We start from the raw sequence: 16,674 nt of genomic DNA, 5'->3' as shown, positions 1-16,674 counted from the left end.
GCATGCAGAGTCTCAATTTGGTTGTTGTCCCATTTTGTGAAGTCTTGGTTGGTGAGCGGACTGGATCTCTCTCTCTCTCTTCTCTGTCTGTCTTTTGTCCTGCAGCTCTCTCTTCTTCTCTCTGTCTCTCTCTCTTTCTCTCTCTCTCTCTCTCTCTCTCTCTCTCTCTCTCTCTCTCTCTCTTCTTCTTCTCCTCTGTCTGTCTTTTGTCCTGAATCTCATCTCTTCTCTCTCTCTCTCTCTCTCTTCTTCTATCTCCTCTGTCTGTCTTTTGTCCTGAATCTCATCTCTTCTCTCTCTCTCTCCACAGCTCCCTGTCAGCCCTGCAGTGATGCTGAGGTGCTGTTAGCAGTCTGCACCAGCGACTTTGGTAAGAACTATTTACAAACCCTTTATATGCATCCTTTTATGTATACTTATTAAAGCTACAGTAGGTTCAAATTACTCTGCCATTTCCTTGTGGCTTACTGCTTATTACACTTGCTTTCAATGAGAACGAAGATCTATAACTCATATTTCTATGTTGCATTTGGTTGGGTCACACACAAAGTTACAAACTGGACCTTTAAATGTGAAATGTTACTCTTGTGGTTAGGCACAGTTTGTATTTGCTATACTTTATACTGTATCAGTATACTGTACTGTAGTATTTGCTATACTGTATCAGTATACTGTACTGTAGTATTTGTTATACTGTATCAGTATACTGTACTGTAGTATTTGCTATTCTTTATACTGTATCAGTATACTGTACTGTAGTATTTGTTATTACTGTATCAGTATACTGTACTGTAGTATTTGCTATTCTTATACTGTATCAGTATACTGTACTGTAGTATTTGCTTATACTTTATATTGTATCAGTATACTGTACTGTAGTATTTGCTATACTGTATCAGTATACTGTACTGGTAGTATTTGCTATACTGTATCAGTATACTGTACTGTAGTATTTGCTATACTTTATATGTATCAGTATACTGTACTGTAGTATTTGCTATAAATGTATCAGTATATTGTACTGTAGTATTTGCTATACTGTATCAGTACACTGTACTGTAGTATTTGCTATACTGTATCAGTATACTGTACTGTAGTATTGTTATACGGTATCAGTATACTGTACTGTAGTATTTGCTATTCTTTATACTGTAGTCAGTATACTGTACTGTAGTATTTGTTATTACTGTATCAGTATACTGTACTGTAGTATTGTTATACTGTATCAGTATACTGTACTGTAGTATTTGTTATCACTGTATCAGTATACTGTACTGTAGTATTTGTTATACTGTATCAGTATATTGTACTGTAGTATTTGTTCTACTGTATCAGTATACTGTACTGTAGTATTTGTTATACTGTATCAGTATACTGTACTGTAGTATTTGTTATACTGTATCAGTATACTGTACTGTAGTATTTGTTATACTGTATCAGTACACTGTACTGTAACATATATTAACATCTCCTCTCCTCCTCTCTGCAGTGGGGAGGGGCACCATCCAGGGGGTGGAGCAGGAGGCGGAGCAGTTTGTCGGTCACCGTGGCGATAAGCCGCCTGTACAGACAGAAGACTCAGGTGTTTGTGTCAGGGGGAGTGAGAGTGAGGAGGTGGACAGGCAGGGTGAGGATGCCCAGGCAGTGTGGGGTCAGGCCCGGCCCGGGGAAGGGGGATGGAGACTTCCTGTTCACAGGGAGCGTAAGGTTCGGGGAGGCCTGGATGGGCTGTGCCCCGAGATACAAGGACTTCCTCAGACTGTACCAGGAGGCAGAGCAGAGTGGGACTAACCCCTGTCATGTGGACACAGACTGAGTGTCAGGGAGCTACCTGGCCACACCCACAACAACAGGCCTCTTCCTGAATGGACAGCAGACCCGGGTCTGAGCCGAATGTGGACACTAACTGAGAGGGGTGCAGACAGATGGCCAGACAGACAGGCCCAGACACACAGACACCTTCTGATCCTACTGTCTTCCTGCTCTGGAGCTCCTGAATGTTGCCAAGCAGCATTGCAACTGTTGGACTCATTTCTCAAAGCCAACGCTGTTGTTGTTGTTGTGGAATGTTCTAAATCTGTTCCAGAATGTTCTAGACCGTTCTAGAATGTTCCAAGACTGTTCCATTGGAATGTTCTCAGACTTCATTCTCTGAGACGTACATCAACAGTCAGATGATGTGAGGTGTCTAATGTAACAGACCCTCTCTGGACCTGATGTGTAGAAGATGTGAGGTGTCTAATGTAACAGACCCTCTCTGGACCTGATGTGTAGAAGATGTGAACCATGAATATTTCTGAAACAGGATCCAACTGCTTTGTGAAAAGCTTCATGTACAGTTTTGAAGATGTTTCTGATGACAGAAATGTAAACATTAAAAGCCTGATTTTTAATTTGTGATTTATTTAGTTTTTATGAAAATGTAGAAGTGCAATTTACAGTCTTTATTATGTCCTCTGGCTGTTGAATTATAAACCCCCTTTTTGTGTGATTAAAAGTTGTATTCCTTGGAACACCTCTTTGTGTGTGTGTGTGTGTGTGTGTGTGTGTGTGTGTGTGTGTGTGTGTGTGTGTGTGTGTGTGTGTGTGTGTGTGTGTGTGTGTGTGTGTGTGTGTGTGTGTGTGTGTGTGTGTGTGTGTGTGTGTGTGTTTTGTGTAAAGTGAATATATATATTTACACAAACCAAATCACCAAGGACAAAACCAACCTAGAACGCCCCACAGACAGACTTCAGTGTTCATGGTCATTTCCTATTGAAGACTTTCATTGTTCCTGTTATGAATGTTTAGTCTCCTCACCTTGCAGGGCGGTGCAGAGTCACATGTCTAGTCACAATTAAGGTCAGTGTGTTGACATGAGTAGAGGTTCAACCAGTAAACACTAGTAGACACGGATCACATCAGGGTCTGGATTCAATCTGTTTCGCTGAAGTTCAGCCTGCATTCACGGTAAGCGCTGCTTATGTCAGCTCAGTAGGAACTGAACTTTAACCTCTAAACGTCTAAGCCTTTGGGGAGTAGGATCATTTACCAATTTGATTTTCAATTGTAAAACCACTGTATCGTATCAAAAAATAATATTGAATTCTTTTATTGACAAAATATTTACATTTGGCCTTTACTACTATAGGCCATAGGAACATATTGAATAACACATTCATACATGTCAAACCAGACAGTCACAAAATAAATCATAAGGAATAGGATTTAAGTGTCTAGGAAAGTTCAGGAAATATTAGTAAAAAAAAAAAATATTGATATGTAACTTTCTTGGTTAATTGGAACAAATTCATATAGAAATGTAGTTATAGATCTGTCATTGTCGTTGAAAGCAAGTCTAAGAAGCTGTAGATATGTTCTATGTGTGCTATTGCAGTGCTTCCGGTTCTTAAGTTTTAGTGTTTGCGTCTTTTACTTTGGGTTTTGTACACCAGCTGGAAATACAATATGTTTGGTTATGGAAAACAGATTTCACAGCCTTTTGGATGGTACAAGAGCATCCTGTCGGGGCTGTATCACCGCCTGGTACGGCATCCTGTCGGGCTGTATCACCGCCTGGTACGGCATCCTGTCGGGCTGTATCACCGCCTGGTACGGCATCCTGTCGGGCTGTATCACCGCCTGGTACGGCATCCTGTCGGGCTGTATCACCGCCTGGTACGGCAATTCCTGTCGGGCTGTATCACCGCCTGGTACGGCATCCTGTCGGGCTGTATCACCGCCTGGGTACGGCATCCTGTCGGGCTGTATCACCGCCTGGTACGGCATCCTGTCGGGCTGTATCACCGCCTGGTACGGCATCCTGTCGGGCTGTATCACCGCCTGGTACGGCATCCTGTCGGGCTGTATCACCGCCTGGTACGGCATCCTGTCGGGCTGTATCACCGCCTGGTACGGCATCCTGTCGGGCTGTATCACCGCCTGGTACGGCATCCTGTCGGGCTGTATCACCGCCTGGTACGGCATCCTGTCGGGCTGTATCACCGCCTGGTACGGCATCCTGTCGGGCTGTATCACCGCCTGGTACGGCATCCTGTCGGGCTGTATCACCGCCTGGTACGGCATCCTGTCGGGCCTGTATCACCGCCTGGTACGACATCCCTGTCGGGCTGTATCACCCGCCTGGTACGGCATCCTGTCGGGCTGTATCACCGCTGGTACGGCAACTGCTCTGCCCACAACCGTAAGGCTCTCCAGAGGGTAGTGAGGTCTGCTCCGACCACAACCGTAAGGCTCTCCAGAGGGTAGTGAGGTCTGCTCCGACCACAACCGTAAGGCTCTCCAGAGGGTAGTGAGGTCTGCTCCGCCCACAACCGTAAGGCTCTCCAGAGGGTAGTGAGGTCTGCTCCGACCACAACCGTAAGGCTCTCCAGAGGGTAGTGAGGTCTGCTCCGCCAGAACCGTAAGGCTCTCCAGAGGGTAGTGAGGTCTGCTCCGCCCACAACCGTAAGGCTCTCCAGAGGGTAGTGAGGTCTGCTCCGCCCACAACCGTAAGGCTCTCCAGAGGGTAGTGAGGTCTGCTCCGCCCACAACCGTAAGGCTCTCCAGAGGGTAGTGAGGTCTGCTCCGACCACAACCGTAAGGCTCTCCAGAGGTTAGTGAGGTCTGCACAACGCATCACCGGGGGCAAATACCTGCCATCCAGGAAACCTACAGGACCCGATGTCACAGGAAGGCCATAAAGATCATCAAGGACATCAACCACCCGAGCCACTGCCTGTTCACCCCGCTATCATCCAGAAGGCGAGGTCAGTACAGGTGCATCAAAGCTGGGACCGAGAGACTGAAAAACAGCTTCTATCTCAAGGCCATCAGACTGTTAAACTGTTAACCATCGCTAACATTGAGTGGCTGCTGCCAACACACTGACTCAACTCCCTACATTACTCATCTCATATGTATATACTGTACTCTATACCATCTACTGCATCTTGCCTATGCTGCACGCCCATCAGTCATCCATATATTTATATGTACATATTCTCATTCATTCCTTTACACTTGTGTGTGTATAAGGTAGTTGTTGTGAAATTGTTAGATTACTTGTTAGATATTACTGCACGGTCGGAACTAGAAGCACAAGCATTTCGCAAACACTCGCATTAACATCTGCTATGTGACCAATAAAATTTGATTTACAATGATTTTCTACAATATACTCACATGTTTTGTCAGAAACTGAAATGAGGAAAACTAAGATTGTTTCAGCCAGGACTTGGCGGAGTGATTTCTGTCCACGTACACAGTCTTACACCCCTTTTTATTGTTGGCACAAAACTACTCCCATACCATTTAAAAACGGGTACTGGGTAACTTTCAGAGGTAAATTGTTCAAAGTAGCCCTTGTGCACAGAGTTGTATGGTTTGTTAAACTTCAAAATCAATGGTTGTTGTTTTAGCATCCATTTGAAGAGAAGAATCTGAATTTTGAGTGTCAGGCAGGGTGTATTGGGGGTGGTTTCTGTAGCCTCTGAGAAGACAGGATGGATCAGGTCCGCTCTGTTTGGTGTTAAAATCATAGTCCATGACAGGAGACTCAATTTCTGCTGCCTGCCTGCCTGCTGGGCTGCCTGTTATACTCCTGTTCTGCCTGCCTGCTGGGTAAATAAACAACCATCTGGGAAACATGAAGTTAATTACAGCACATGCCTCCCTGCGGGCCACAGCCCACTTCCTGTATGTGTCGAGCACGTGCCTGGTGCCAATGACTGACCCTGTGTGTGTCTGTTACTGAGGTAGTTGAAGCTGTAAAGTGCTAGAGAAAGTGGTAGAGTTGATAGTAAGTCTGTGACAGTAACTGTTGTATGACATATAAGCGTAACCCTCTCCACAGAGGGGTGCAGACAGACAGACAGACAGACAGACAGGACAGACAGACAGACAGACAGACAGACAGACAGACAGACAGACAGACAGACAGACAGACAGAACAGACAGACAGACAACAGGACAGACAGACACAGACAGACAGACAAGACAGACAGACAGACAGAAGACAGACAGACAGACAGACAGACAGGACAGACAGACAGCAGACAGACAGACAGACAGACAGACAGACAGACAGACAGACAGACAGACAGACAGACAGACAGACATACACCTTCTGATCCTACTGTCTTCCTGCTCTGGAGCTCCTGAATGTTGCCAAGCAGCATTGCAACTGTTGGACTCAAAGCCAACGTTTTTGTTGTTGTTGTTGTTGTGGAATGTTCTAAATCTGTTCCGGAATGTTCTAGACCATTCTGGAATGTTCCAAGACTGTTCCATTGGAATGTTCTCAGACTCCATTCTCTGAGACGTACATCAACAGTCAGATGATGTGAGGTGACTAAAAAAGACACAAGCATTTCGCTACACTCGCATTAACATCTGCTAACCATGTGTATGTGACAAATAAAATTTGATTTGATGTGAGGTGTCTAATGTAACAGACCCTCTCTGGACCTGATGTGTAGAAGATGTGAGGTGTCTAATGTAGCAGAACCTCTCTGGACCTGATGTGTAGAAGATGTGAGGTGTCTAATGTAACAGACCCTCTCTGGACCTGATGTGTAGAAGATGTGAGGTGTCTAATGTAGCAGAACCTCTCTGGACCTGATGTGTAGAAGATGTGAGGTGTCTAATGTAACAGACCCTCTCTGGACCTGATGTGTAGAAGATGTGAGGTGTCTAATGTAACAGACCCTCTCTGGACCTGATGTGTAGAAGATGTGAGGTGTCTAATGTAACAGACCCTCTCTGGACCTGATGTGTAGAAGATGTGAGGTGTCTAATGTAACAGACCCTCTCTGGACCTGATGTGTAGAAGATGTGAGGTGTCTAATGTAACAGACCCTCTCTAGACCTGATGTGTAGAAGATGTGAGGTGTCTAATGTAACAGACCCTCTCTGGACATGATGTGTAGAAGATGTGAGGTGTCTAATGTAACAGACCCTCTCTGGACCTGATGTGTAGAAGATGTGAGGTGTCTAATGTAACAGACCCTCTCTGGACCTGATGTGTAGAAGATGTGAGGTGTCTAATGTAACAGACCCTCTCTGGACCTGATGTGTAGAAGATGTGAGGTGTCTAATGTAACAGACCCTCTCTGGACCTGATGTGTAGAAGATGTGAGGTGTCTAATGTAACAGACCCTCTCTGGACCTGATGTGTAGAAGATGTGAGGTGTCTAATGTAACAGACCCTCTCTGGACCTGATGTGTAGAAGATGTGAGGTGTCTAATGTAACAGACCCTCTCTGGACCTGATGTGTAGAAGATGTGAGGTGTCTAATGTAACAGACCCTCTCTGGACCTGATGTGTAGAAGTGTGTAGATGTGAACCACGAATATTTCTGAAACAGGATCCAACTGCTTTGTGAAAAGCTTCATGTACAGTTTTGAAGATGTTTCTGATGACAGAAATTTAAACATTAAAAGCCTGATTTTTAATTGTAATTGTAATAAAACTATAGAAGTATAAATTGCAGTCTGTATTATGTCCCAAGGCTGTTGAATTATAAAAACGTTATTTATTTATTTTTCTCCAGTGATTGAAAGGTTTTATTCCCTGGACCATTGTGTTTGTCTTGTGTGTTGAGTGACTATATTTACACAAACCAAATCACCAAGGACAAAACCAACCTAGAACGCCCACAGACAGACTTCAGTGTTCCTGGTCATTTCCTATTGAAGACTTTCCTGGTTCCTGTTATGAATGTTTAGTCTCCTCACCTTGCAGGGCGGTGCAGAGTCACAGTGAAGGTGTCTTTGCATCAGTAATGTTCAGCGTTACGGTGCAGAGTCACAGTGAAGGTGTCTTTGCATCAGTAATGTTCAGCGTTACGGTGCAGAGTCACAGTGAAGGTGTCTTTGCATCAGTAATGTTCAGCGTGACGGTGCAGAGTCACAGTGAAGGTGTCTTTGCATCAGTAATGTTCAGCGTTACGGTGCAGAGTCACAGTGAAGGTGTCTTTGCATCAGTAATGTTCAGCGTTACGGTGCAGAGTCACAGTGAAGGTGTCTTTGCATCAGTAATGTTCAGCGTTACGGTGCAGAGTCACAGTGAAGGTCAGTGTCTTTGCATCAGTAATGTTCAGCGTTACGGTGCAGAGTCACAGTGAAGGTGTCTTTGCATCAGTAATGTTCAGCGTGACGGTGCAGAGTCACAGTGAAGGTGTCTTTGCATCAGTAATGTTCAGCGTTACGGTGCAGAGTCACAGTGAAGGTGTCTTTGCATCAGTAATGTTCAGCGTTATGGTGCAGAGTCACAGTGAAGGTGTCTGCATCAGTAATGTTCAGCGTTACGGTGCAGAGTCACAGTGAAGGTGTCTTTGCATCAGTAATGTTCGGCGTTACGGTGCAGAGTCACAGTGAAGGTGTCTTTGCATCAGTAATGTTCAGCGTTACGGTGCAGAGTCACAGTGAAGGTGTCTTTGCATCAGTAATGTTCAGCGTTACGGTGCAGAGTCACAGTGAAGGTGTCTTTGCATCAGTAATGTTCAGCGTTACGGTGCAGAGTCACAGTGAAGGTGTCTTTGCATCAGTAATGTTCAGCGTTACGGTGCAGAGTCACAGTGAAGGTGTCTTTGCATCAGTAATGTTCAGCGTTACGGTGCAGAGTCACAGCGAAGGTGTCTTTGCATCAGTAATGTTCAGCGTTACGGTGCAGAGTCACAGTGAAGGTGTCTTTGCATCAGTAATGTTCAGCGTTACGGTGCAGAGTCACAGTGAAAGTGTCTTTGCATCAGTAATGTTCAGCGTTACAGAGTGATTTATTAAACGTTAGCAGAACCTGTATTCACCCTGAATGAATGAATTTACTACTTTTACATTTCTATCACACAATCTGTAACGCTTCAGTGATACGGTTTGAATTGAGCCACTAGATCTACTAACTTACTGGTTATTTAGCTCCAGGCTTCTGGTTTGAACAGATGCCCCCGACCCCTCCCATAGGAAACATTACCCCTAATTCCAGATTTCCCTTAGACTGTGGCTGCTGGGAGACACTGGTCACTCTGGGGGAGATTAATATCACTGGTTAGAATGAGAGAGAGAAATGGAGAGAGAGAAACAGAGACAGAAACGGAGAGAGATGGAGAGAGAGAGAGACAGAGACAGAAAGAGAGATGGAGTGTTCTTCCTCTCCTCTGGTTCCTGTGGTGTTAGGGGGGGACAGTATTCCTCTCCTCTCCCCTGGTTCCTGTGGTGTTGGTGGGTGACAGTATTCCTCTCCCCTGGTCCCTGTGGTGTTGGGGGGTGACAGTATTCCTCTCCTCTGGTTCCTGTGGTGTTGGGGGGTGACAGTATTCCTCTCCTCTCCTCTGGTTCCTGTGGTGTTGGGGGGTGACAGTATTCCTCTCCTCTGGTTCCTGTGGTGTTGGGGGGTGACAGTATTCCTCTCCTCTCCCCTGGTTCCTGTGGTGTTGGGGGTGACAGTATTCCTCTCCTCTCCTCTGGTTCCTGTGGTGTTGGGGGGTGACAGTATTCCTCTCCTCTGGTTCCTGTGGTGTTGGGGGGTGGCAGTATTCCTCTCCCCTGGTCCCTGTGGTGTTGGGGGGGTGACAGTATTCCTCTCCTCTGGTTCCCGTGGTGTTGGGGGGTGACAGTATTCCTCTCTTCTGGTTCCTGTGGTGTTGGGGGGTGGCAGTATTCCTTTCCTCTCCTCTGGTTCCTGTGGTATTGGGGGGTGACAGTATTCCTCTCCCCTGGTCCCTGTGGTGTTGGGGGGTGACAGTATTCCTCTCCTCTGGTTCCTGTGGTGTTGGGGGGTGACAGTATTCCTCTCCTCTGGTTCCTGTGGTGTTGGGGGGTGGCAGTATTCCTCTCCCCTGGTCCCCTGGTCCCTGTGGTGTTGGGGCGGTGACAGTAATCCTCTCCTCTGGTTCCCGTGGTGTTGGGGGGTGACAGTATTCCTCTCCTCTCCTCTGGTTCCTGTGGTATTGGGGGGTGACAGTATTCCTCTCCCTGGTCCCTGTGGTGTTGGGGGGTGACAGTATTCCTCTCCTCTGGTTCCTGTGGTGTTGGGGGGGTGACAGTATTCCTCTCCTCTGGTTCCTGTGGTGTGGGGGGGTGACAGTATTCCTCTCCTCTGGTTCCTGTGGTGTTGTGGGGGTGACAGTATTCCTCTCCTCTGGTTCCTGTGGTGTTGGGGGGTGGCAGTATTCCTTTCCTCTCCTCTGGCTCCTGTGGTATTGGGGGGTGACAGTATTCCTCTACCCTGGTCCCTGTGGTGTTGGGGGGTGACAGTATTCCTCTCCTCTGGTTCCCGTGGTGTTGGGGGGTGACAGTATTCCTCTCCTCTCCTCTGGTTCCTGTGGTGTTGGGGTGACAGTATTCCTCTCCTCTGGTTCCTGTGGTGTTGGGGGGTGACAGTATTCCTCTCCTCTGGTTCCTGTGGTGTTGGGGGTGACAGTATTCCTCTCCTCTCCTCTGGTTCCTGTGGTGTTGGGTGGGTGACAGTATTCCTCTCCTCTGGTTCCTGTGGTGTTGGGGTGACAGTATTCCTCTCCTCTGGTTCCTGTGGTGTTGGGGGGTGACAGTATTCCTCTCCTCTGGTTCCTGTGGTGTTGGGGTGACAGTATTCCTCTCCTCTGGTTCCTGTGGTGTTGGGGGGTGACAGTATTCCTCTCCTCTGGTTCCTGTGGTGTTGGGGGTGACAGTATTCCTCTCCTCTGGTTCCTGTGGTGTTGGGGGGTGACAGTATTCTTCTCCTCTCCTCTGGTTCCTGTGGTGTTGGGGTGACAGTATTCCTCTCCTCTGGTTCCTGTGGTGTTGGGGGGTGACAGTATTCCTCTCCCCTGGTCCCTGTGGTGTTGGGGGGTGACAGTATTCCTCTCCTCTGGTTCCCGTGGTGTTGGGGGGTGACAGTATTCCTCTCCTCTCCTCTGGTTCCTGTGGTGTTGGGGGGTGACAGTATTCCTCTCCTCTGGTTCCTGTGGTGTTGGGGGGTGACAGTATTCCTCTCCTCTCCTCTGGTTCCTGTGGTGTTGGGGGGTGACAGTATTCCTCTCCTCTGGTTCCTGTGGTGTTGGGGGGTGGCAGTATTCCTCTCCCCTGGTTCCTGTGGTGTTGGGGGGTGGCAGTATTCCTCTCCCCTGGTTCCTGTGGTGTTGGGGGATGACAGTATTCCTCTCCTCGGGTTCCTGTGGTGTTGGGGGTGGCAGTATTCCTTTCCCCTGGTTCCTGTGGTGTTGGGGTGTGGTGGTGTGTTAAGGTCAACGTGAAAGGCCTCTTTGTTTCAGCGTAGAGCCCCAGTCTGAGGACAGAGGAGAAGAGACTGACTGCACTGAATACACCACTGTGAATGACTGGCCACTGGACAAGAGCAGGAATCTGGAAATGGACAGAGGAGAAGAGGCTGACTGCACTGAATACACAACTGTGAATGACTGGCCACTGAATACACCACTGTGAATGACTGGCCACTGAATACACCACTGTGAATGACTGGCCACTGAATACACCACTGTGAATGACTGGCCACTGAATACACCACTGTGAATGACTGGCCACTGAATACACCACTGTGAATGACTGGCCACTGAATACACCACTGTGAATGACTGGCCACTGAATACACCACTGTGAATGACTGGCCACTGAATACACCACTGTGAATGACTGGCCACTGAATACACCACTGTGAATGACTGGCCACTGAATACACCACTGTGAATGACTGGCCACTGAATACACCACTGTGAATGACTGGCCACTGAATACACCACTGTGAATGACTGGCCACTGAATACACCACTGTGAATGACTGGCCACTGAATACACCACTGTGAATGACTGGCCACTGGATACACCACTGTGAATGACTGGCCACTGGATACACCACTGTGAATGACTGGCCACTGGATACACCACTGTGAATGACTGGCCACTGGATACACCACTGTGAATGACTGGCCACTGAATACACCACTGTGAATGACTGGCCACTGAATACACCACTGTGAATGACTGGCCACTGAATACACCACTGTGAATGACTGGCCACTGAATACACCACTGTGAATGACTGGCCACTGGATACACCACTGTGAATGACTGGCCACTGGATACACCACTGTGAATGACTGGCCACTGAATACACCACTGTGAATGACTGGCCACTAAATACACCACTGTGAATGACTGGCCACTGGATACACCACTGTGAATGACTGGCCACTGGATACACTACTGTGAATGACTGGCAACTGGATACACCACTGTGAATGACTGGCCACTGAATACACCACTGTGAATGACTGGCCACTGGATACACCACTGTGAATGACTGGCCACTGGATACACCACTGTGAATGACTGGCCACTGGATACACCACTGTGAATGACTGGCCACTGGATACACCACTGTGAATGACTGGCCACTGGATACACCACTGTGAATGACTGGCCACTGAATACACCACTGTGAATGACTGGCCACTGAATACACCACTGTGAATGACTGGCCACTGGATACACCACTGTGAATGACTGGCCACTAGATACACCACTGTGAATGACTGGCCACTGGATACACCACTGTGAATGACTGGCCACTGGATACACCACTGTGAATGACTGGCCACTGGATACACCACTGTGAATGACTGGCCACTGGATACACCACTGTGAATGACTGGCCACTGAATACACCACTGTGAATGACTGGCCACTGAATACACCACTGTGAATGACTGGCCACTGAATACACCACTGTGAATGACTGGCCACTGAATACACCACTGTGAATGACTGGCCACTGAATACACCACTGTGAATGACTGGCCACTGAATACACCACTGTGAATGACTGGCCACTGGATACACCACTGTGAATGACTGGCCACTGGATACACCACTGTGAATGACTGGCCACTGGATACACCACTGTGAATGACTGGCCACTGGATACACCACTGTGAATGACTGGCCACTGAATACACCACTGTGAATGACTGGCCCACTGAATACACCACTGTGAATGACTGGCCACTGAATACACCACTGTGAATGACTGGCCGAATACACCACTGTGAATGATGGCCACTGATACAACCACTGTGAATGACTGGCCACTGGATACACCACTGTGAATGACTGGCCACTGAATACACCACTGTGAATGACTGGCCACTAAACCACTTGAATACTGGCCTACCACTGTGAATTGGACTGGCCACTGGATACAACACTGTGAATGGACTGGCCACTGGATACACTACTGTGAATGACTGGCAACTGGATACACCACTGTGAATGGACTGGCCACTGAATACACCACTGTGAATGACTGGCCACTGGATACACCACTGTGAATGACTGGCCACTGGATACACCACTGTGAATGACTGGCCACTGGATTACACCACTGTGAATGACTGGCCACTGGATACACCACTGTGAATGACTGGCCACTGGATACACCACTGTGAATGACTGGCCACTGAATACACCACTGTGAATGACTGGCCACTGAATACACCACTGTTGAATGACTGCCACTGGTATACACCACTGTGATGACTGGCCACTAGATACACCACTGTGGAATGACTGGCCACTGGATACACCACTGTGAATGACTGGCCACTGGATACACCACTGTGAATGACTGGCCACTGGATACACCACTGTGAATGACTGGCCACTGGATACACCACTGTGAATGACTGGCCACTGGATACACCACTGTGAATGACTGGCCACTGGATACACCACTGTGAATGACTGGCCACTGGACACACCACTGTGAATGACTGGCCACTGGATACACCACTGTGAATGACTGGCCACTGGACACACCACTGTGAATGACTGGCCACTGAATACACCACTGTGAATGACTGGCCACTGGATACACCACTGTGAATGACTGGCCACTGGATACACCACTGTGAATGACTGGCCACTGGACAAGAGCAGGAATCTGGAAATGGACTTATAGCTTTGGTTGGCATGTCAAATTAATCCGGTGTTCCCAGAGGACTCATTTTTCTATTTTCTTTTCCCCTCAAATTAAATATGAAGAGAGAGTTAAATGCTATTTATCTCTGAACTGTGTGCCACTGCCTACCACACTGCTGTTGATGCTACCCTGGTAGCTGTGTCTGTTAAGACAACATTCAGAGGCGGTTAATGCTACCCTGGTAGCTGTGTCTGTTAAGACAACATTCAGAGGCTGTTAATGCTACCCTGGTAGCTGTGTCTGTTAAGACAACATTCAGAGGCTGTTAATGCTACCCTGGTAGCTGTGTCTGTTAAGACAACATTCAGAGGCTGTTAATGCTACCCTGGTAGCTGTGTCTGTTAAGACAACATTCAGAGGCTGTTAATGCTACCCTGGTAGCTGTGTCTGTTAAGACAACATTCAGAGGCTGTTAATGCTACCCTGGTAGCTGTGTCTGTCAAGACAACATTCAGAGGCAGTCTTTTTTGTCTCTGCTTTTCTCTCAAGACGGAAATGTACCTTGAATGTCTTTCAATAAGTTGACCCAAATAGACAATTGCTATTCCAGACAGCGCTGTGTGCTCAGTTGAATGTGTGAATTCCAGCTGAAAAGCCAGAGGCCCCAGAATCACTCACTGGGAAATGCAAACAGAGTTCCTATGGATACACTGCTGTTGCTGCAAACCTTCTCTCTCCCTCTCCCCTGACTCTCTCTCTCTCTCTATGTCTCCCTCTCCCTGCCTCTCTCTCTCTGTCTCCCCCTCCCTGACTCTCTCTCTCTATGTCTCCCTCTCCCCGCCTCTCTCTCTCTGTCTCCCTCTCCCTGACTCTCTCTATGTCTCCCTCTCCCTGCCTCTCTCTCTCTCTGTCTCCCTCTCCCTGCCTCTCTCTCTCTCTGTCTCCCTCTCCCTGACTCTCTCTGTCTCCCTCTCCCTGACTCTCTCTCTCTGTCTCCCTCTCCCTGACTCTCTCTCTCTCGGTCTCCCTCTCCCTGACTCTCTCTCTCTCTGTCTCCCTCTCCCTGCCTCTCTCTCTGTCTCCCTCTCCCTGCCTCTCTCTCCCTGTCTCCCTCTCCCTGCCCCTCTCTCTCTGTCTCCCTCTCCCTGCCTCTCTCTCTCTGTCTCCCTCTCCCTGCCTCTCTCTCTCTGTCTCCCTCTCCCTGACTCTCTCTCTCTGTCTCCCTCTCCCTGACTCTCTCTCTCCCTATGTCTCCCTCTCCCTGCCTCTCTCTCTCTCTGTCTCCCTCTCCCTGACTCTCTCTATCTGTCTCCCTCTCCCTGCCTCTCTCTCTCTGTCTCCCTCTCCCTGCCTCTCTCTCTGTCTCCCTCTCCCTGCCTCTCTCTCTCTGTCTCCCTCTCCCTGCCTCTCTCTCTGTCTCCCTGTCTCTCTCTCTGTCTCCCTCTCCCTGACTCTCTCTCTCTCCCTCTCCCTAACTCTCTCTCTCTCTCTCTCTCTCTCTCTCTCTCTCTCTCTCTGTCCCCTCTCCCCTGACTCTCTCTCGTCTCCCTCTCCCTGCCTCTCCTTTCTCCTCTCCCTGCTCTCTCTCCCTGTCTCCCTTTCCCTCCCCTCTCTCTCTGTCTCCCTCTCCCTGCCTCTCTCTCTCTGTCTCCCTCTCCCTGCCTCTCTCTCTGTCTCCCTCTCCCTGACTCTCTCTCTGTCTCCCTCTCCCTGACTCTCTCTCTCTGTCTCCCTCTCCCTGACTCTCTCTCTCCCTATGTCTCCCTCTCCCTGCCTCTCTCTCTCTCTGTCTCCCTCTCCCTGACTCTCTCTCTCTGTCTCCCTCTCCCTGCCTCTCTCTCTCTGTCTCCCTCTCCCTGCCTCTCTCTCTCTGTCTCCCTCTCCCTGCCTCTCTCTCTGTCTCCCTGTCTCTCTCTCTGTCTCCCTCTCCCTGACTCTCTCTCTCTCTGTCTCCCTCTCCCTGACTCTCTCTCTCTCTCTGTCTCCCTCTCCCTGATCTCTCTCTCTCTGTCTCCCTCTCCCTGCCTCTCTCTTCTCCCTCTCCTGCCTCTCTCCCTCTCTGTCCCCTCTCCCTGCTCTCTCTTTCTCCCTCTCCCTGCCTCTCTCTCTCTGTCTCCCTCTCCCTGCCTCTCTCTCTGTCTCCCTCGCACTGCCTCTCTCTCTGTCTCCCTCTCCCTGACTCTCTCTCTGTCTCCCTCTCCCCTGACTCTCTCTCTCTGTCTCCCTCTCCCTGACTCTCTCTCTCTCTCTCTCTCTCTCTCTGTCTCCCTCTCCCTGCCCTCTCTCTCTGTCTCCCTGTCTCTCTCTCTGTCTCCCTCTCCCTGACTCTCTCTCTCTCTGTCTCCCTCTCCTGACTCTCTCTCTCTTCTCTCTCTGTCTCTCCTCTCCTGACTCTCTCTCTCTCTGTCTCCCTCTCCCTGCCTCTCTCTTTCTCCCTCTCCCTGCCTCTCTCTCTCTGTCTCCCTCTCCTCCTCTCTCTTTCTCCCTCTCCTGCCTCGTCCTCTCTGTCTCCTCTCCCTGCCTCTCTCTCTGTCCCTCGCTCTGCCTCCTCTCTCTGTCTCCCTCCTCCCTGACCTCTCTCTCTGTCTCCTCTCCCTGACTCTCTCTCTCTGTCTCCTCTCCCTGATCTCTCTCTCTTCTCTCTCTTCTCTCTGTCTCCCTCTCCCTGCCTCCTCTCTCTGTCTCCCTCTCCCTGACTCTCTCTCTCTCTCTGTCTCCCTCTCCCCTGACTCTCTCTCTCTCTCTGTCTCCCTCTCCCTGACTCTCTCTCTGTCTCCCTCTCC

At 48.8% G+C, this 16,674-nt stretch overlaps 1 pseudogene; it reads left to right on the top strand.

Annotated features, from left to right (window-relative positions):
• Positions 1–222: 222 nt before the first annotated feature.
• Positions 223–2,513, top strand: LOC116359875 (meteorin-like protein; annotated as a pseudogene).
• The last annotated feature ends 14,161 nt before the right edge of the window (positions 2,514–16,674 follow it).

Source organism: Oncorhynchus kisutch, unplaced genomic scaffold (assembly GCF_002021735.2).
Source record: "Oncorhynchus kisutch isolate 150728-3 unplaced genomic scaffold, Okis_V2 Okis06b-Okis10b_hom, whole genome shotgun sequence".
Taxonomy (NCBI): Eukaryota; Metazoa; Chordata; class Actinopteri; order Salmoniformes; family Salmonidae; genus Oncorhynchus; species Oncorhynchus kisutch.
The sequence above is the reverse complement of the archived record's forward strand: the minus strand, read 5'-3'. Positions and strand labels throughout refer to the sequence as shown.